General features: G+C 44.2%; 1 long non-coding RNA gene across 1 annotated transcript; it reads right to left on the bottom strand.

The window, feature by feature from the left end:
• Positions 1–607: 607 nt before the first annotated feature.
• LOC142587724 (uncharacterized) lies at positions 608–21,912 on the bottom strand. The gene is made up of 3 exons (XR_012829614.1): positions 21,767–21,912; positions 6,104–6,368; positions 608–2,088 (listed from the first exon to the last, which is right to left on the bottom strand). It is a non-coding gene; the product is annotated as an uncharacterized LOC142587724 (long non-coding RNA).
• Between the last annotated feature and the right edge of the window lie 373 nt (positions 21,913–22,285).

Here is a 22,285-nt window from a genome sequence, read left to right as displayed (position 1 = left end):
CACAAGACCAACAAAAAGGACCAGTAGCACACAGATTAGCAGCCTGTGCATAATTTTGTACACTCAAGCTGATATGCTCCACATGATACAGTGTTAGGAGTATACATGCAACACAGGGGTGAAACATTTTAATTTATGGGTATAGGTTCAATGCAGCACATAAGCTCCACAATATAGCAGTGAGGTCAGTCAGTCAGTCAGTCAGTCAGTCAGTCAGTCAGTTTTATTTGCAGGAAAATCACATCATCCTGCGGGTGGCAGAGACTAAAGGCATGATTGCCTGACGAGGTCTCTGCCCCTGTAACAAAAGGAGCAGTCTACAGCAGTACAGCAGAGAGCTGGTAACAAAAGAGAGGCGGCATTACAAATAGTACACGCATACAACCTACATCATACATTCTATACAATATGGGTGTACTTAAACACTATGGGCAGTTTATTTTTTAAAAATCACATTGAAGATTCGCTCATATCACAAAAATACTTAAAAGGAAGTAAACAATTGAAACGGAAATTTACATTTGTCATTGTAACTTAACAATTTCAACCAAAAACAGAGTCGACGGAAAACAAAATGAACCGCAGTTCACGTTTGAACGTTTTTCTGGGTAGGCAGAAATCCAGAATAGAAGCACAGTTATTTAACATGTCTATTACCTGATATTCCAGATCCTGTTTTCCATAATTTGTTCTGACTTTTTTATTTCTGCGGTTGGGGTTACGGATGTCATATTGCGCCAAGACAGGTGTGTAAATATTGTGGAGTTTCTGTTTATATATTCGCTGTGCCAGTGTCCATAAATATACTTTATTTGCAGGTAAAACATCAAATCTAAGAAAAAGTGGTTGTGTCGGCAACAAACTAATAGGGCCGGTGTGGTTCACAAAAATCCGGAGGACACGTTTTTGCAGCAGCTGTAGCCTATCGTAGTTCCCTTTTGTCGTTGTCCCCCAGACCAGAATGCCATACAAAAGTTTAGAATAGAACAGGGAGTAATACAGTGATTGCTTTAGCCAAAGGGGTAGAAGAGGAGCTATTTTTCTAATACATCCAACAGACTTCGTGAGTTCGGAGAGCAGATAATTGACATGGGGGGTCCAAGACAACTCTTCACTAAACCATACACCAAGGAACTTTTGTACACTTACTTGTTCTAAGTTATGTCCTCTGTAGTGTAAGTTAGTCATTTTTGTATGCTTATTGATTGGCTTAAATATCATGTACTTTGTTTTTACTGCATTCAACTGAAGTTTGTTTTGTTGCAACCATGCGGATAAATCATTTAAATACAGATTGGCCGAATGCTCAATGTCATGCAGTGTTCTACCTGTAAAGAATAAACTAGTGTCATCTGCAAACATGGTTATTGTGGGTGTTCTTTGTAGTTCCGTAATGTCATTAACATATAAAAGGAAAAGTAACGGGCCTAATATCGAACCTTGCGGGACACCTAGTTTAATGTCAAGCTGTTTTGAAGAACTGCAGTCTATTTTACAATGATTACAAATCACTTACAATGTGAAGCATTGTAAGTGCCACTACATCCTGGGTGCGCAAGATATTTGAGAACATAATGACGACTTCCCAAGTAGCAAAGATATTTCAGACTAGAACCGATCTATATTCATTTCAATTGTTTACATCATGTGTTTCGCCGCTGAATAAAACTGTTGAATAAAACTCTGTAAAGCCTCAACTACTGACTAAATGCGGCTCTGATTATGGCTGCAAGCTCTAATCAGATAGTGCACACTGATTGTCGGCGGTGGTTCTGCAAAGTCAACCTTTAGCGAGTTTTTATTTATGTTTATTTATTTATTACATACTGCAGACCCTTGGGTCCAAGCAGGTGGGTAGCTTTAAAAACCGTCATAATACAAAAAAACTACAGTACAAACTGTTTGAAGAAATAACATAGATAATAAAACACAAAATGTCAAACACAAAAGCATGGTGTGGATGTTAGTCTTTCTCTGAGTGTGCCTCATAATCTAGCAGAATAGCAAGTTGGGCACCAGGACTCCACACAGAGGGTGACATGGCACCAGAAGTTCACAGCTAGTCACTCCTGCAGGGTTGCCCAGCACCTGCACATGGAAGCAAGTGTAAATCCATTGCTCGGGAGTGACACCTAATGACACCGTGCACCAAAAGCTTGGAAATTATTGACTCTACCACTTCAAGCTGCTACACAGTGGCCCATCTTTGACCTTTCAGTGTTCTCGCTCATCATTGCCTCCAACTGCTTGAGAAACTCGATCGCCTGAATGACGTCTGACCATTACCAGAGCTTATTTGCCTGTCATGGATGACGATCGGCTGTAAAATGTTATCTCGCCCCGAAAGGAAAGGATTTAGTGGCATATGAAAAAGTGGTGATCCGAAGTCACTGTGACTGGCGTATAAGACCACTAAGACAACAAATGGTCAGACTGGAAGCTGATACTCTCAAATAAATGTGCTAGGTAGGTGACAGACGGATCGGTGAAAGAGAAATTAAGCGCTTAAATAGATGGGGCGAGAATGTTAATGTCTATGGTGATTCAAAGCTATGTAGTCTAATACATAACGCACCCTGCATATGCAAATTATAGACCAGCACTTAGAGCCCTGACGAACTCTGGCAATTTTCAATGCTGCTGTGTGTTTCCTTGTTCGTTTGTTTCTTTATACCACAAGCCTACAAAAGGGTCATCACAGGAATGATAACACAGAGCATAAAACATGAGATAGTCTCACTTTCGTGTAAAATATAATTTATCCGCCCTTAGCACAAACAAGACAGTAAAAGCTCACAGTGCGAACAAAACAGATAAGGGCCATAGTGGCCATTTTCAACATACTAACAAGAACAGAAAGCAGAAATTTTAGGAAGCTGCAGCATCAGAATAAATAAGTGAATTAACCTACGTAAGTGCGTTCACAGAAGACGTTACCATTAACAAGCACAAAAGTGCAGCGCTAGCTTCTGATACTATTTTTCCTTGAACAGTGTAACCCTGCAATGGACAGCTGCAGCTGGCAAAGACATGCATTGTGGCCTTTTCAGAATATGCCACCTTTTTCTTTTTTTCTTCAAACATAAAAAAAAATTGGCTGTGGCAAATGACGCAGTTCAGCTTATCCAGTTGGTTTATTGGAAAAGGCAGACATCACTTGCGCAACTAGATCACAATTTTTGTTTGCTGATTAACAAGTTTCACTAACATAAATAAATGAACTCCTGTTGTTTCTTACAGAAAGATAAGAATATATTTTTATACATGCGTGATCCCAGAACCTTTTCAAGGGCTGTAACAGGGGTCCATTTGCTGTCATAGTTAGCAAGGAGGTGACATACAAATAAAAATACATATATTGCAATAATTTTTTGTTGAGCATGACGTAAACACATGAAATTTTTATTACTGAATTTAGGACACACATTATAATTGCAGGAATGAAACCCGGCTAATAATGGAGTTATACGCATTTCATAGAAATCCAGAAAATGGTACGAGTTCAGGGATATCTGGTTCCAAAATCTGCCACCCAGAAAAGATACACTGCCATTCCAGCTAGTTTCTTCCTGCACAGCTTGAAGGAGGGTTTTGGAAAACTAGTATGTGGAATGGAAATTTATCTTTGCGGTTGAAAATCTCGAGACTGGCTGTCTTAAAAGGATATTACTTTTCCTCGCTTTTGCATTTACAACTGCCCTCAAGCACATCATTAAGTTAATTACACAACTAACACATAGACCTTTTATGCAGGTAATGTTTGCGTCTTCCTGTGTGCCACTTGAAGAAGATGAATTGCATTATCTAGCTTCCACAGGAAATTAAGAAAAAAAATCTGGCGGCAGAATAAGCAAATTTCAACTCCTGTTCAAAAGTGTTTAGATAAACTTGAAAAAGAAAAAGACACAGTATAGCTCTGCTTTGTAAGTGGCATGGCTAGATAAGTACATTAAGTGTCGTCTTGCTATTAGAGGCAGGAGAGAGGGAAATAAAGTGGTGAGCTGCACGAGCAAGCTACATACTAGCCAAAAGGAAACGAAAAAACAAGAATCGTGAACAGTGTTGGAATGTAGATGACATCAGGGCTTCCTACTGCAGGCGTGAGGACGTCGTCAAAATTTAAGAGTGCCCAGGACACCGCGCCCCATTGCGCACTTGTACCTTCATAAACTCTTGGCATTAGGAAATGCCAAGGTTACCATAGGCTCTTGTGTACATCTCTGCAGACTCATTATGCTTACTTGTTAGCCTTAAAAGGAAGTTAAAGAAAAGTACAAGAGCTAAATTTATAAATTGAGCTACTAGTAATAATGAATGTGTCATTTGTAGTGAAAACAGAGCTTTTGTACGCAAGAAAATGATGGAAATGAGGAATAGACTATGGCACATCTCAGGTGACATAGCACAGGCTGATTCACAGAGAGGGAGAGGACACATGCAAATTATGTAATTTCATCCGTTTTGGCACAGGCGATTCAAATTGAGGGGCAGCAGTAGGACCTGCAGTGGTGGTTTCTCCTCCTTTTTGTTCGTCAAAATGTACTTCTCCTCCTCTTCCCTTGCACACAAAAAATTCATATACTGGCACAGAGAAATGTTGATATATGGACTTCTTGACAAATAATCCGTCTAACTCGGCTTAAAATGACATGCGCGAGTGACCCATATACAATGTATAAAAGCTTTGTGCACATGTGTACATTAGGTGGAGAAAAGTAGAGGAGTCTTTCACATTACGGTAATTGCAAGTAGTAGTTATAACAAAGAAAAGAAGATGTAAAAGGAAAGTGCGATGGCTCAGAATTGAACAGGAATAAAAGTTTTGCATATTTAAGAAAAGAGAAAACTAGAAATAGGTACGCATAATGACGCATAATGGAAGCCTTGTGAACAAGTGCGATTAGACAAGAATATGAAAAAGAGTCTGGGTGTTTGTTTTGTCACATATATGTTGGGAAAGATGGCTAGGAGTAGAAGAAAGTGAAGAATAAAGAAAATGTGGAAGACTGTTAACTGAAGGAATTTAGAGGTCAGGACAAAGTGCACACCCTAAAACGTCCGCCCGGAGTGCTCTGTTGCCGAAGAAGCGACGTCCGTGGCAGGTGAATTGATTAGCATGAACACAGTGAGGTGTTTATTGGCCTCTTCTGCATGTCATTCGTGTCTGTCAATACCAGCGAGGAATTGAGGGACACTCGTGCCAAGAGATGTGGATGGTTTGCGACTGTGCACTTCTCCGCAACAGGTAAGCAGGATGGAATCTGAGTGAACTGCCACCGTGATGTGCTCAGGCACAAAATAAGGCTTCCGATCCTGGGCCCAATGCAAGACGCTCCCCTGGGCCGAGGCAACCTGCGGTCCACCTACAAGGTATCCCCTGACAACCGGCACTGACTGTCATAAGTTTCATATATACTTACCTCTCCTATGTGTCACCTTTCTCCTGCAGGTTCCATCTAGGTTGCAATCTGCCTAACAATGTCATTGACTAGAAATGAGCTGGCATTGCAAGTGAACAAGCAGAGTGGTGTGACTGGGCTTACCTGCTGTACTTTATGCTACATTTCCTCTCATTTATGTCGCATATTTTCCTAAGCTACTGTAATTCATTCCTGTGCATGCAATGCCTCATCGCTGTGACCTGCATTTCTGGGTTGTATTTATGCATGTTTGTGAGTCACTGCTTTGCCCTCTTCCCTCTACCAGTGCCACCACTTAGTGTGGCGATTCCTGACTTCTTGCACTCATTGAGGGGTGTGCTATCAACAACCACCCCTGGCAAATTAGAATAAGAAATCTATAGTAGCCTAAAAGGTTACTGACAAATTTAATAATCGGGACATTCAAAACACTTTGTTTGCATGCACACAGGTGAAAAGAAGGACAGGGAAAAGTTGAGGGTCAGAAACATGGTTTGTTTTACCTAAGGCAACAGCACAAAACAGAGTGCTGAAATGCGACTTGGTCCCAGTGACAGCAGAAGAGCAAGCAAAACACTACTGAGTCCTATGGATCACTAACATCATCCTTGTGCACCTGGGTAACTGTCGCACGCTTCATGCTCTAGCACTAGCAAGAAACGAAATGTGAATAATTGTCTCACAGTTCATCAACAGTGGTGCAGAGATGGGTCGAGACTGAGGAGACGGGCCAGTTAAAGGGCAAGCTGAGCCTTCAGTAGCGCATGTCACCAGTAGCTTGCTGTAGGTGGCTCACACGCAGTGGCAGGGTAACAGAATGGTAGCAGAATCTGGATAGAAGGCCCGGGTGTTCCCCTGGGCCGGCTTCTACCTTCTTGTTAGTCTGAGCAGCACAATCCAGGCAAACAGGCAGTGGGTGGATCGGGAGGGACGCCCTGGTTGCAGGCACTGTATCGGCAACGCCACGGTCAGTTAGCACTGGTACTGCATTTTCTGAGACCTTCAACCTAATCACGGCCCACCAACATCCACTTTGTATATATTTCAGTATATGTATACCCCGTGCCTTGCTATATGACAGGCAGTGTACACGGATTATATTGCCACAGCATTCTATCACTAAAGTTGCTCATACGTTGCCTTACATTCTTGACAAAGTTATTCCTCGAAATTTTGAGAATGACAGAAGACAAACAAACATCATGAAAGAAACCACCGACAGTGCATGCCTTTTATGTTAAATATTCTCAGACTGAAATATTAAAAGTGCAAAACAACAGAAACCTGAAAATGATGTAATTTTTTGACACGGCTGTGCACTATTTTCAAAATCGGCTCATGGAAGAGGCCGTATTTCTGCCAGAAAGCTCGCCTTCGTGCATAGTGTTCACCGCCAGCATTTCCCGGTAAGCACTACGGTTACATAAGATGCAGTCAGGGATCTTTTAATGCCGTCACATTCCACTCTTAAAGGTGAAGCTTAAGCATCCTCCAATTTTTTAGTGTGCTTAGGAAGGCGGCGAGTTGAACAGATATCGTCGTTTAATGAATCCCACCTTTTCTTGTTGTTGTTGCTGGAGACATTATTCACTGTACTTGCTTGTATTCACGAGAAGGTCCCATGTGCTTTCGCTTAGGCCAGCTTTGAGTCTATCGAATTTGTAGATGAAGTAGTTTTTGCGTTATTCTCGTTCCCCTGCAGCCCCACTGATAATAATAATAGGTTGTATAAGCATCATGTCGAAGTGTGCATGATAGTGTACAGGAGTCCCGCATAAAAAGCTGCAAGATGAAAAGCCTGACAAGAATGCAGGCCACCGCATTCACACCTTTGCTGCAACAGAAAAGCAAAGGTGGAACTAAGGAAAATCTTGGTGCCGCCTCTATTCCGTCGGACTCAAAAAGGGAACCTGCTTTGTCCACAAGTTTGGAACATGCTGACGGAATGTCAACAGTAACGGGCAATTTCTCATTTCTTAGAACAGTTGATCAAAGTCGAGAGCTTGGAAATATCATGCATAGCTAACTGAACATACATAGGGCTACAGGGCGAACTGGGCAGCCAGTTTAAGGAAATAAGTATTAAAAATATGGTGACTGTGCTGTTCCATTTTCCGTACTTCAGATGGTCTAAAGTGTGCCAACAGAACAAACGACTGAATGGCTACAGGCTGTCGGTCCACAAGCTGTGCTTGGACAGCATACCCGTGCGGACACCAAATAATCCAGCAAATACCCTTAACTTTGTACCCATTCCCCTTCTATCAACCTGCCTGCACCAAGCTTGTATGTAACAAACTACATGTGATTAATTATCTGTAATCAATTACAGTTTTGGTAGTTTTGTGATTTATAGATAACTTTGTTTACTCGGTAAAGTTCACTGTGATCCAACCACTTTTTCATTGACCAGTTACATGTAACCAGTTATACTTGATTCACGAAACAACCTGTAACACGGGACGCATCTTTGAGTACTTCAATTTAGCATGAATTACAGTAAAACTCCCGCGGTCTGCATGTGACATTGTCCAAGCAGATGAAAACTTCAGCATTGGTTTGCGCTTTCCTCTACAGTCAATGTCCCAATGTTCCATTAATATCTGATGGACATGCAGATAAGCCCGAATGTCCACATCCAGCAGAGGGCATTCATAGACACCTGAATAAGGTACGAATGCTGACGTCCAGCACAGAATGTCCACTGATATCCACTGGACATACAGATAAGATCTGAACATTCCAGTCCCATACTATGGGGGCTAGAAGTGGAGGCAGAAGCATCACCCGCCGCAGAGTGTAGCAACAGATCATGGCAGCAGCGGAGGTGCTGTCGTGACTTTTTAGACCGGTTGGCCGCGGCGGACGCCTTGCGGCTGAGTTGGCCAGGTGCGCCGCAATCAAGGTGGGAGGTATCTGTGGAGCTTCCAAACACCTGGTTATGAGTGGAATCTGGCAGAGTATTGTACTAGCTGGTGGGATGCTTTACACAGAGATGCAAGTACGGAGTGTAGCGATGCCAATGAGCTATTGCTAGTGCCATGCAAACCTTGGAGGTAGCACCCAAGAGCTGGTTTGCTCCGCGATCAGACTGCTTCATAAACCGTTGCAAACTTAGATGCAGAAGCGAGTGTATGCTCACATTTACAAAAGGTTGTAACTTCCTCTAACCATTTTAAAGCATATGCAGCATTCAAGGGCAGTTTATTATTTCCTTTACTTTGCGTTTTTTCACTTTCTGTCTATCAGATAAAAGTTTCGTGTTTGGTAGATTTTCCACATCTCGACTCGCGCATATACAGACACAGCATGCAGAGAGTTGAAAGGTTGCATGTTTATTTTTGTACATCATCACAAATCTCAAGCAAAAAGCAGTTCTAAATCACAGAGGAAAGCATAAGTCCAGGCATGTTCATGTAACTCGACGAAGATTTAAATAGCGCATTCACTGCCGTTTGCCCTCACGTGGCTTGTTTTCTACTTTTACTATGAAATGTAGCCCTGCCTTTGCATAAAACTTGATGAGGCTGTTGGTTACATCTGTCGAGTGTTGTTTGCAGCCAACATGGTTCAGTGAAATTCTTGCTAGCACAGAAGTCAGGTCCATTATGCAATTTGCTTTCAGTTTGCTGAAGCTGAAGCAGTATATGAATGAGTCTTCCATCTTTGCAATAAAAGTCTGAAGTTCATCAAATGGCTAAAGCAGTCCTCCTCTGTCTACTTTTTTGATTAAACAAGCATTCACAGGCAATTCAGAATAACCCGCTGTGGTTGGTTAGCGGCTATGTTGTTGGGCTGCTAAGCACGAGGTTGCGGGATTGAATCCCGGCCACGGCGACTGCATTTCGAGGGGGGCGAAATGCGAAAACACCCATGTGCTTAGATTTAGGTGCACGTTAAAGAACCCCAGTTTCTGAACCTGGGGTTCTTGAACATGCACCTAAATTTAACATGCACCGAACGTGGTCAAAATTTCCAGTCACCCACTACGGCATGCCTCTTAATCAGATCGTGGTTTTGGCATGTAAAATGACACAATTTAATTTTTTTTTTTAATTTCAGAATCAGGTGGATGAAGGAGCGCTTTTGCACATATCATCACATTTGGTTTTTCTGATCAACCCTCTTGCAACATATTCTGTGACGTAATAAATTACTCGGGAGTCACTTCTTGCTGAAGCAATCGCGCCGTAATCCATTGGGATGCTGGATGATGCGAGTATTTCATGGACTTCATTGAGAAACCCAATGTCCATGAGCTCATCAAGCTTCTTCTGGACCTCTCTTTGGTCCTTCCAGCTCCTATCTATGAGGTTCTTCAGCATTAATGGAGACACATTTCCACTTGCAGGTGCCTTTGCTAAACTACAGCGCGGGACAGTTTGCTGAAAGTATAGAAACTGTGTCGGCGTCAGACGATTGTTGCTTCCAGACATTTGCCTCAAGATTCTGAACACATTCTCCAGAGGATCCTGACTTAGTTGTGAAGTTAGCAAGTACTGATAGCCAAGTTTTGCTGTTACATAGTATTCGAAAATAGACACACTGCTTGCCAGAGTAACATGAAGCCCTTCTGCAGAACTGTGGCTGAGGAAACCTAGCTTTCTAATTACTTTTTTTTTCTTTTTTTTCTTAAAGACCCCACACGGGGGTATTACATAAGGGGTGGGATTACAACAATAGTTAAGGTGAAAGAATCGATGACACTTCTTCCGTGAATGCAGATGAACTGGTGATGGCAGCGATGTAAGGAAGGCCGTTCCAGTCTACAAATGCACGAGGGAAAAACAAGGATGAAAAAGTGACAGTGTGCGTTTTGCTGCGAGCGACACTTAATGAATGACCAGTACAACGTGATGTTTGTGCCAGCGGTGAAATGTATGGTGCGATGGCGAGCGGACTGTAAAAAATATTTGTGAAATAATGATAAACTGGCGATGCGTCGGCAATACGAAAGAGTTGGTAAACTGGAGTCTGCTTTTAAGGTTGATGCACTCATGTTGTAAGGATATGCTGAGGGAATGAACCTAGCAGCGCAATTCCGTACGGCTTCAAGGGTGTTAATAAGGTAAATTTACTGGATAGCAGAAGCGTATTAAAGGTTAGGTCTGATGAACGATTTGTGGGCTAGTAGTTTTACGTGGGGAGGAGCTTTTCGTAAGTGGCGTTTAAAGGGACACTAAAGGTTACCAGAAACTCAAGTTAAAGTGGTAGAGCAATGTTCTAGAATGTCTAAGGCGTCAATATAATCGCGAACAGAGCTTTAGTAACCGAGAAATTGAGGTAAATGCATGACACGATTTGAGACCCCCCAGCAACATTCCGGTACTAGCCCGATGACGAAAGGACTCCTCATAATTTGTGTTACTAATACTCAACTACTCGTATTAAAAATATCATTTCATTCGATTATAAGACGGAAAAATATGCTACTTGTCTACGTCTATTGGATTCTAAGAAAAAATAACATTTTTGACGTTGCCCTTCAGTAATATGGGTGTTCGAAAGGTTTCGTTTTCGCTCGACTCTGCGCGCTCGACTCTGCGCCGCGCACGCTTTGGAGTTTCAGTAGTTTCGTTATCGCGTCGTGCTGTGAGGGTTCTGCTGGCTCGCGAAACTTTCATTTGGAACAAGCAGCGAGAATGCCACGTCCATGTGATGTCGTGGGAAGCCCTCGTTGCTTTCCCGCTCCGGAGAGCCAGTGTCTCGAGGCCGCCGTCGTAGTACGCAACGACGCCGGCAGTGTGAGCCCTCAGCAGCAGGTCGCGCTCGTCGGTGCTCAAATCGCTGAAGTTGAGCCCACCATCGCGAGCCAATCTGTCGGTGTCAGGGTCCATTGCGACGAGCGTCGAAGTTAGCGTCATAGAATGAAGTACCAGCTTATGGGCGTCTTGCGCTGGAGTTTGAGGTATAGTAGCGGCGCCTGGTGGCGGTGCGGGAAACGACATCTGGGTCGTGCCAGCTTGGGTCGTATTGAGCCCTGGCTGTGGCGAAGCATGTTTCTAGGCCGAGTTTTGTGTCGATTCGCACATTTTTATGCCCTGCTGCGAGTGCGAAAAGGCTTGTCGCTTCTCATAGACCACGCCGACCACGCTGCGAGCTCGCCGCAGCCTATAGTTTAACGAAAACGGACTCTCCGTGTGCCGTGGGACGTAATGTGGGACGTAATTCGTTTCTCCTTCCGCTAGCCACCATACTCCCGCTTTCGCTCTACTGTCGGCTCTGTCTTGGCTCTGTTTCTGGCCGCGCGTTCGCGTTTTGCGCAGAAAAGCCGTAGCGCCGTCTGCGGACGCCGTTCTACTCACCGATGGCGCAACGTCACTATGAGACCATGATGTCAGTACTCCTCGATCGGAGGGCGGGCGATTTGAACTGCGCTAGAGGTACGCGGACGCTTCAGAACGCATTTTCTCTTAAAATAAGTCTCTCCTTGGCACGAAACAAGCGTTTCGAGGTTTCTGTGATGGTATTTCAACAGTCCACGTTGACTTAATAGTAACCTTTAGTGTCCCTTTAAAGAAAACAGCTTTTTGTTAGCAGATGCTATAATGTTATTCACGTGTGAACACCAGTCAAGGTCGCGAGAAATAGTGATGCCTAAGTATTGGAAAGATTTAACTGGTTCAATAGGCTTGTTTTCGATTACATAAGAGAATACAAGAAGATTTCGACGGCGGGTTACTGACATTACTTAGCATTTAGAAGGACTAAGTAGCATTAGCTAGTCATCACACCAATTTTGAATATTGTTGAGGTCGTTCTGAAGCAATATTTGGTCAATGATGTTAGTTACGGTGCTGTAGACAACACAATCGTCAGCAAATACGTGGATGTGACTACAGACATTGAGTGGTAGGTCATTAATATATATTAAGAACAGGAGGGGTCCTAGCACAGAGCCCTGTTGAATGCCTGATGTTACAGGAAGTGGGGTTAGAAGCACTATTATTGATTTGCACAAACTGTGAGCGATTAGTAAGAAATCTTGTTATCCATCTTAGAATGTTAGGGTGAATATTCAACTGTGAAAGTTTGAGAAGCAGGCGTTGATGAGCTACTTTGTCAAAGTCTTTTGCGAAATCGAGGAAAATTGCCTCAGTCTGTGTATTAGTATATAGGTTTGAATGCAGATCATGAAGAAAGATGGCCAACTGAGTTTCACAAGAAAGTCTCTTGCGGAAACCGTGCTGTGATGAATGAAAAAAATCGTTCGAGTTGAGAAAGTCCATTAATTGTGAGAAAATGACATGTTCCATGATTTTGCAAGGGACGCTTGTTATGAAAACTGGGCAGTAGTTTAGTGGTGAGTTCCTATTAACTGATTTGTAGACCGGAACGACCTTGCCCACATTCCATTCGATCAGTATGTTACTTGCGGTTAATGATTGGGAAAACAGCAAGATTAAAAAAAGAAGCAGAAATGATTTAAGTGCTTTTTAGGAGTTTTGAAGTAATTTTATCAGGGCCAGCAGACGATGACATCTTGAAGTTTGCTATTATGCTGCAGATACCGTTTAATGAATAAATGATGGCAGGCATTTATGACATAGCAGGAGCAGAAATGCTTTGAATGGGTGTATTGGATTCCATGGTGAAAACTGAAGAAGATGTGTTAAAAATGTTAGTGCAGTCAGCGTCTGATAAAGGATCACCCATTTCCTTTGGGATACTGATAGTATGGGGTGCGTGGGGATTAATGATGTGCCAAAATTTTGTTGGGTTATCCGTTATCATGCGGTTAAGGTCGTTGTGATAAAACGAGTGCTTATGTCTGCGGACAGCATCCAAGTAAACATGCTCAGACTCGTCGTATCTTTCCCAGGCACCGGGGCTTGATTACATTCTTACGGATCGAAAAAGACGTTTCTTTTTGTTCTCGAGAGTTTTAAGTGTTTTGTTAAACCATGGCTGATGTCGGTTAGCACGATTAACCGGTCGTGCTCACCGACAGCTGGAATGTACAGGAATGTACCGAAGCTGGAATGTACTTCTCTGCTAGGGCGTTAAGTTAGTTCAGAAAGAGAGACCAGTTGTTTTCCACAGAGCACAAATGAAAATTTGATTCGAAATTTCATAAAAGTCGTGTAGTTCTTGATTTATTGCAGCGCAGTTGCCTTTGTCGTAGAGGGGGATGACTTTTTGTGAGAACGGTGTAAGCTGGGAATAAAGGTGAAGGTGGCACGGATTACTTTATGAACACTAATTTCGCGAAGGTAGTTAATGGTTGACAGACTTTTGGGATGAGTGGTTAGATTACGATCTAAAATGTTCTCAGTAGCCTGTGTTAAGCGTGTTGGTTTAGTTACTAATTGCATTAAGTTAAAGTTCAAGCAAACATCAAGGAAGTCCTTAGCACCTGATTGATTTGAACGTAGTTGTGCAGAAGACCAGTCAATGTTTGGATAGTTGAAATCTCTGAAGAGCAAGATACATGCATTGGAGTACTTTTTGGCTAAGTGGACCAGGATATTGTTAAGTTTGAGAGGAAAATCAGCAGGGCTGTTAGGGGGGCAATAACATACACCGAGAAGTAGCAGCTCTGGATTAACATTGAATTTTATCCATAGGATTTCTAGTTCAGATGCTACATCAATCATGGAGCAGGATAGCTGCTTATTCACAACAATAAGAACACTTCCCCCTCTAGACCTCGCCTATTTTTGCGTAACACAGCAAAATTAGGAAAGTCGATGAGGATTAATTTTTCTACGTCAGAAACGTCATCAAAAAGCCATGTTTCGGTGAGTACGAGAAGATTACTTTCAGATGATGACAGAAGGTTTGATATGATATTACGTTTAGGAAGAAAACTGCATATGTTAGAAAAAATGACAGATAAAGAAAAGAGCGGTTCGGGAACAGGTGTAGAACATTGAACCGTCTGTCAGTTGTTGCATGGTAGCTATAATTCCTTGACTTGTTGGGATGACTCGTCATAAAGAATCGCTTGGGTCCAACATGCAAGGTTTTATACCAAAGTGAAAAAGGTACGGCTTTGCTTTTCGAATATGCATGTGATAAGGTGCTTGTGCGCGGTTTGAGTTTGTTTGGAAAAATCTTCGCCAATGCCGAATGCTGTACCCTTCAACTTTAGGCCGTTTACCAAAATTGCCTCTTTTGTTTTAAAATTGCAAAATTTAATGATAATGGAACGGTTTTGGCCGGGAATTTGGCGTCCAAGGTGATGCGCACGCTTGATTTCATCAGGTTTTGCACTTAAGTTTAGGTACTCGGAGCAGTGGCGAATTATTTCCTCTGAGCGTGCGAAGAATTCGAAAGAAGTGTCAGATATGCCATAAAATGTCAGATTACTTCATATAGAGCAGTTTTCGGCATCCTCTAGTCGGCTTTCCAGTGTACAGACACGACAAACAGTGTGAACGATGTCGGTTTGTACGCACTGCAGCTGCTGTCACATGGGTTCCATATGCTGAGAGCTAGTTTGCACAGTGGCTAGTCTCTTACTCAGGTCCGAAAGGGCATTGGTTGTTTCTTTCAATTGTGTTTTTAAGTCTTTCACCTCGCCCAGCAATTTAGACTGTCCTGCAGACAGCTTTTTTAATTCTGCAAGAATGGCAGCCGTGTCAGGACCAGGATCTGTCTCGATATCTCCAGCGCGCAGCAAAAGGGTGTACAACCGATATGCAACCACCAACAGTAATTAGAAAACACTGCAGGCTTGGCAGCTGGACCAGAAAGTAATTATTAGATGTTTTAGTAAATAGGCTGTATGGTGGCCTAACCTGCATAACGGGAGGAAGCTAGTCAGATTTCTGTTTAGCAGCACAGCCAACAAGCCCACAGAGGGATGTAGAAGGGTGAGGCAGTTTTAAAGCCGGCGTTCCCAGGAGTTGCTGTCGATGGTTTCTGCCACGATGAAATGAGGACCACAGGCTCAGATAGTGGTGTTGTTTCCCACTCCCAAGCACCAGAAACTGGTAGGACTGATGCACAGAAAGTGCACCCGTCATTGCCATGGGATGGCAGCCTGAATACGGGCATCGTTGTTGGCCAAGTTGAGGCAAAAGTAGCTGACAAATCCGGCATACTCGTTGAAGCACAGTGCTGTACGGCGCTGTCGCAGGGTGGCACCACGCATGCGGGCAGGGAGCAAGTCAAAGAAGGGTAGATGACAGGAATGAGCGTCAAGATGACTATTCGGACGAACACCTGCATAAAGGGAGGAAGCTGGTGAGATGTCTGTTTAGCAGCACAGCCACCAAGTTGAGGCAAAAGTAGCAGGCAAATCTGGCATACCCGTACCTCCCACACATATAAGTAGGCAACAAAATCCTTCACTTCAGCCAAGACTGGTGAACTTGGGCGCATGGCATCACGGCTACAGCGGGAAGTCATGGGTGCAATAAGCTTAGCCATTCTTCTGATAAAGCGTATAGTTGCTTTCCTGGAGCCGATATCCCATGTTCCCTCGATCTCTTCCCTATATGCATACAGGCCTCTGATTATCTCATCACTGAAAAAAGTGACAGCATAGTTTAATTTTTCAAACCTATTTGGTTCGATGACAACTCTTGTAACACGAGGCATTGCTTTGAGCCGTACAATGTCCCTATTGTCACACTTCCATGCCTTCAACCTCCAACCCTTCCTTAAGGCACCTGGAGACCCACTGACATAACCCTGTTGTGGCCGTAATTCATGAGGTGCGGGAAGTCCGGTAAGAAGTGCAGGCTTCTGCTGTGATCTGCAGAGTGCTTTACTTTGCAAACAATTGAGCTTGAAGTTCCTTTGACGCCACTTCTATTCCGGGATGCACCATCTGTGGTCACAAAAGCGACAAAAAGGCCACACTAGCTAGTGTTGTATCAACTAGGATCTTCGCAAGAACATCTGCGTTAATGCTTCCATGTGACCAAAAGACTCCCAAGATCTGCTGAAAATTGCCTGAAAATGGCTGGTACAACACTAACAGACCATGATCACATGTTTGCGTGCTTTGGCCTCGAGAAGTGTTTTTACCCAAATCAACGAAGCCTTCAATAGATCCGCTGCTTGTCACTTTAAGGCTCTCCAAATGCTTCATCTCGTCAATCAAGAGACCTCAGAGCCTCTGCAACTTGTGCATAGTTTTGGCTTTTTTCTGCGATGACAGCAAAGACGTTTTCATTGAACCCAAAGTTGCTTTTATGGTTTCTCACGTATTTGTTCAAACAGCTCTTGCAGGGCAGAACCATTATTTTGTGCTTTCAAATATGTTCATATAACTTTGGACTCTTCATCCTTGTTATAATGCAGTTCAGAAGCCACTCATCACTGTACTTCATTCCTTGTGTACCTCTCCTTTTCGTTGCTATAAACCACCTTTGTATTTGCTGCCACTGCTTCTCAGGCAGCTCAGACAGACACTCCTGAAGGTTTGACTCAGAGAGGGCAGAATTAACTTCCTTCATCTTGGCAAGCAATGTTTCCATTTGATTACCTTTTGCCCGTTCCGCCTCAGCTGCCTTCTCTGCTGAATCAGTTTCCTTGAAGTACGCCAACCAGTAGCCACTCTTCCTTTCCTCTTCTTATAGGACGCTTGGTTAAAAAACAGCCTCCTTAGATACCTGCAGTGGGTACAGGGCCTCTGATCTTGAAAAATCCCTGAGCAGTTCTTGCTGTGCAATTTATTTCCATGCACTCTGTGCTTTGATTGAATGGAGCTCTGGCATTGCTACTGTGGAATAGCACTTTGCTTAAACTCTGAGCACACATTCATCTCATTAAGAAAATGGAGCAGGCTCTCCATAGATTCCGCATCAAGCACGTCCACTTTCTTCACAGTGACCACTTGTACAAACCCAGAACAGTGGTAACAAGCATCCTCAGCCAAACACAGGACGAGTTCCTTAAAGCACAAACTGTCATAGGTTTCCACAACAACAGTAAATACGACAGCCTCCGGGGCATCTGCAAGTAGGCACCTAGACCAGTATTTACTAAGAAGCTTGTTGCCTTTCATTGACCCAGCCTTTCCGACGTACACACGCCGGGAACAGGTGCACAGTCCACTGCCCATCCGAGGGGCTGTCATTCTGCATCGAAGGTGGTTCAGTCTCATACATTTTTCTTTTCTTATTGAGCACTTCTCCTCATGGTGTCCTGGACTGGCACTTCTGGAGAATATTTTCCCCAGATAACACAGAGTGTCCAGGAAGGTTGTCGGTATTGCATCCTCAGTAAGCTATGGGCGCTTGCGAGGAATCATCACGACTTCTGCTTTCACGATGTCTGTGTAGTCTCTCACAATGAACCGTTGCTCGAAGTGCAGCTCACGCAGAACTGAAGTCTGGTCGAGAGGCTTGTCTCCAAGTGGAACGGCCCGCTGCCATGCTTTCAGCGGGTCCTCGTCATTCGGAACGGTAAAAACAGACTTTTTGATGCCTGCCTTTCTGGCTGAAACGTACCCAGTAGTTGAGCATCCGGGTGCAAAACGGTGCGTCTGGCGCTTCACAGGTTTGTCCACCATTATTTACGCCATGAGAACGCTTCAAAGTTTTGCCTAGGACAACACAAACACAGCAGCAGATGTGTACCACAGGAAACCTATGCGTGCGTATGTGCTATGCTTCTGCCCAAGGAAGGAGATAAAAAGAGATGTGTGTGCCACCTTCTCTTGGCACAAACAAGTGCTACACCTTTCGCCATCCGCTGCAGACTACGAAGTGCCCACCTGCCCTTCTAGCCACCATACCGACAGTAATACTATGGGTATGCTCTGTGGACAATTAGGTTATGAAGAGCTGATGAGTTTTATCCAGCGGATATTCTACGTATGTCATTACTATAGAATATTTGACACCGGACATTGCCTGGAGCTAGATTTTTTGGCCTCAGAGAGACAATCGAATGTTGGTATATGATATGTAGCGTGTTTTCTCTTCTCAACTGTCTAGTGTACAGTAAACGTTTCACGCTACGCAAGTACCCATGGAGGAAGGGAAAATATAGGAGGGAGCATTACACCCCCAGCCATGGCAAGTGAACGCTCCATGAAGCCACAGCAGTGGCCCAACACGTGATCTCTTTCGTCGAGATCACGGTGGAAGAATCGAGATTTGCTGGTTCCCAGTAGCTATATGCCAATAGTTTTTATTCGATGCATGCTTGTTCAGCTTCACTGCTGTGGCTCTGCCTGCAGAGCGGGAACACTAAAACTAACTGCAAACTTTGATGTGCATTCATGTGTTGGGCCACCAGGTTGGCTTCAATCCCATTGCGGCATGCTCCCTTCTATCATTTTCCTTCCTCCATGTCACTACTCATGCTAGTACAGGTAACCTGTATGTGACAAAGCAAATGTTTTTGGTGGTGATACAGCTTATGCTTTGTCATTTAAGAGAATACCAGAAACTTAATTCTTCAATTAGCACAAAAAATGTGCCAGCCAGTCTTTACGTGCTAATTTTGCGTTCGTAGTTGCCGCATCGCGGCTCCGCGCTGCCAAACTACATCCCTACCATGCGGAGGCGCACAGCCAAGTAGTCTGGATATCAACACTAACGTTGTCGGTAGTGCCCGTGCATTTCGTTACAGCCATTCGTGTCTTTGCCAAAATTGAACCAGAAGAACGAATGGTAAGTGAAGCGATTGTAATGAATTTTGCATGCTCTATATATTTGATTGTGTGTTGACAGGAGCTCTCCATAACAGCTGGCCATCACAACGGAAGTGACATTACATCCGTGACTGATGAACCTTTGCAACAAAGTCAGACACGCTCACGGATCCTTGTCGTGTTCAAAGTTATTTGACACATAAAATTGTCTTTATACTGTGGAGATGTTGCCGTGCATGCAGATAGCCCACTTTGTTTGCGTCTCGAGTATATAACTGAGCTGTTTCGCCGTTGCAGGAATGCGGTGGCCAGCTATTTGCTATGTGCAGTTGTAACTGCACTATGTGCAGTCGAAAGTCATTGCCGTGTCTAAAATTGGAATGCACAGGGTACAATACTATGACTCAAAGTGTTACAATTGGTATTCAGCAAAGCGTCATGAAAGGCATTAAAATAATGTATGAAAATTTCAAACAATGCAGGACAAATCAGGTTTGTGCACCTGTCATTTGGGCATTTATATAGTTCTGTTCAATTGTTGTATTGCGGCTAGGGCTTGGCTTAAATTATAGGAGATTACATTTTTCTGTTTTGTGTTGAAACATGTATTAGTAAGCTGTAAAAAATAATTTGCATGTTTGCCTCAGTATGTTCAACGTGCATGATTGCATGGTTCATTAAGAGTACTTTTTTTAATCGGCAATGTTCAGGATGGATCAATATACCTGATGTTTCAGATGTAGATTGACTGAAGTATCACTGAAAAGGAAACAGGTCATTGAAGATGGCCATACGGCATTGTCCGGAGACAACCAGCCTATAGAAGACCCCAGTTTGCTGACCTTTTCATACATGTCACATAACTTCCGCAGTAGCCAAGGCCTACTTTACTGAAGAACATTTATGTGATGATTGCCCACAGTTGCTTATAAGTGCTGTAGTGTCTAGCTCGCAGCCTGACATCTGGAAGCGTGTATGTTGACTGTGGTGTGTTGCTTTTGTATCCCAAATAAATTTTAAAGATGCTGTAAAAGTGTCTGTTCCTAGCTGTTTACCAGTATGATGGGTTTTCATTAAAATCAGTGCCTTAATTGTTTGTGTGTTACAGCACTTATATTGCAGTAAAAAAAGACATGCATGTGAATGTTATAACAGCATTGATGTTATGGCATTGGCCTGAGTGGCAGAAGACCACATCTGGCGCTGGCATATATGCAATGAAATAAAAAAAATGGACATCCCTCGGGCATCCCATATTTGCCATATATGTATGCTTGGATGTCCTGTGGACATTCTGAAAGAGCGAATAGCCTGTTGTATACATCCTTAGGACATCCAAATATCCAGCTTTGACATCCACGGGACATTTGCTGCACGGCCCTCTTGGTTGCACTTTAAGCTCCTAGGATGTCGTTAGTACACCCGGCAAATATGGGCAGATAACAGCTGGACCTCTGAATGTGCACCAATTGCTGTCCCCTGGATATCTGGTGGTCATTCGTGGTCCAGTGGGGTCTTGCAGATATGCACTGATCGCCTTAACATGGCAGGCTTGCAGATTTGCACACACTTCTACAAGTGCGACCTCCCAGCTTTCTTTTCAGAGTGCAGCCATTCCTGCATTAAAGGTAAACTAAACTGCAACGAAATTTCACATGGACTAAAGTGACTATAAATGCCTAGCGTATACTCTCAAGGAATCTTGGCAAAGCCGCGGGGCTGGTAATTGCCTAATTTTGCTATTAGCAGCTATTAAACAGTGCCTATGCAGACGGCGCGTGCACCTGGCGGCAAAGCGGTAGCGATGCGGATATGGCGCATACTGAAGAATCGTACGCAACTGCTGATCACTCAGTTGCGCCACGTTGCACCTAGGCAACCAGGCGCGTTGCTTGCTCGTCATAATTGCGAGTTGACGGACGTCTCTCTCGGCGTGCGTTGTCCCGGTTGCGCACGTGATTTGAGCTGTTGCAAGAATGCCGATGCGTTGCGTGGCCGTCGGGTGCTCGAATACGTACTCGAGCATGCGCAATGGCTGTGCAGTACGCAACGCTGAGTAAAAGAAGGCCCAACATATCTTTCGTGTCCCAGCTTTCCGAGCGCAAGCGCGCACCGCGGCGCGGCAGGCAAGTGCGACGCGGACCAGCCAACGCACACAAAGCATGTGAACTGCAGTAGACGAAGCTGCACTTCAACAGCACAGTCGCTGACCCATCACGACTGCTTGGCAAACGCTTTCTCGAGTTCACTATAATTGCTATATGCCGCGACGGCGCACGAAAACCAAAGGTAACGTTCAAAGGTAAGTCGTATTCAAGGGCGACATTCTCGAGCGATCAATTCCGGTAGTGCATCATTATGATGTTTCGCGCGTCTGTACATCGGCCACGTCGAAGTACACGTAGGAAATCCTTTCTGACACAGAGCCAGGAACGAGCAGGAACCGCACATTGCATGTCACGATGGAGAGCGCGACGCGGCGACAATGGTGTAGATGGGGCGGCAAGTCATGCAGGAATGCAATGCTGCCAGAACGAAATAGCCGAAGCTTGACCATGGCCGCTGCGCGGCCTGTCTGGCCGCGAGTTTATGCAGACCGAACCCCTTCAAGCAGGTCGTGCGAAGCCCAGTGCTTTATCTATAAGCCTAAGCTAATTATCACCCTCTACTACAGATGGTGAGAAGCCAACAGACACCAAGGACAACATAGCGGAAATTACTTTTCCTTACTAAGTGAATTAATGAAACGATAAATTAAGGGCAATGAAAGTGGATGAAAAAAACTTGCCGCAGGTGCGGAACGATCCCGTCTTCGCATTACGCGTGCGATGCCCCTATTTTGTCCTGCGATCGTGTCTTCTCATGATACGATTAATAAAAATCGGGCCCTTCGGTTAACCCCCCTTTCTTCTCATTTTTACTACAGATGGCGGTAGTTGTCTGGCCGGTCTAAGGTCCCTCTTTAGGTCGGTCTTGTCGGTCTAAGGTCGGTCTGATCGGTCGCCGAGCCCGGCGTTTCAGCGTGCCAGGCAGCTGCCGGTAAGTCGGAGACGTCATGCCGGAGACGGTAAGATCGCTAAAATTTTATACTGCGCTTTAAACGGGAACCCGCAGCAGCGCGGCGATCAGGTGTTGCCGCAGCGCTAGCGGACAAGTGCGCGTCGAGCGAGCGCTCATCTGCAGTTGTCGAAGGCGCAAACGCAACACGATCGCTTCAGTGAACCCGAACAGTAAGCTGCTGATCAGCCAAGCTAGCGCGCGGTGCGCAGTGTTCCAGCTACTCCGGCGTGCGGTAGGACATATTCTG

This window comes from Dermacentor variabilis, chromosome 7 (assembly GCF_050947875.1).
Source record: "Dermacentor variabilis isolate Ectoservices chromosome 7, ASM5094787v1, whole genome shotgun sequence".
Classification (NCBI taxonomy): domain Eukaryota; kingdom Metazoa; phylum Arthropoda; class Arachnida; order Ixodida; family Ixodidae; genus Dermacentor; species Dermacentor variabilis.
The sequence above is the reverse complement of the archived record's forward strand: the minus strand, read 5'-3'. Positions and strand labels throughout refer to the sequence as shown.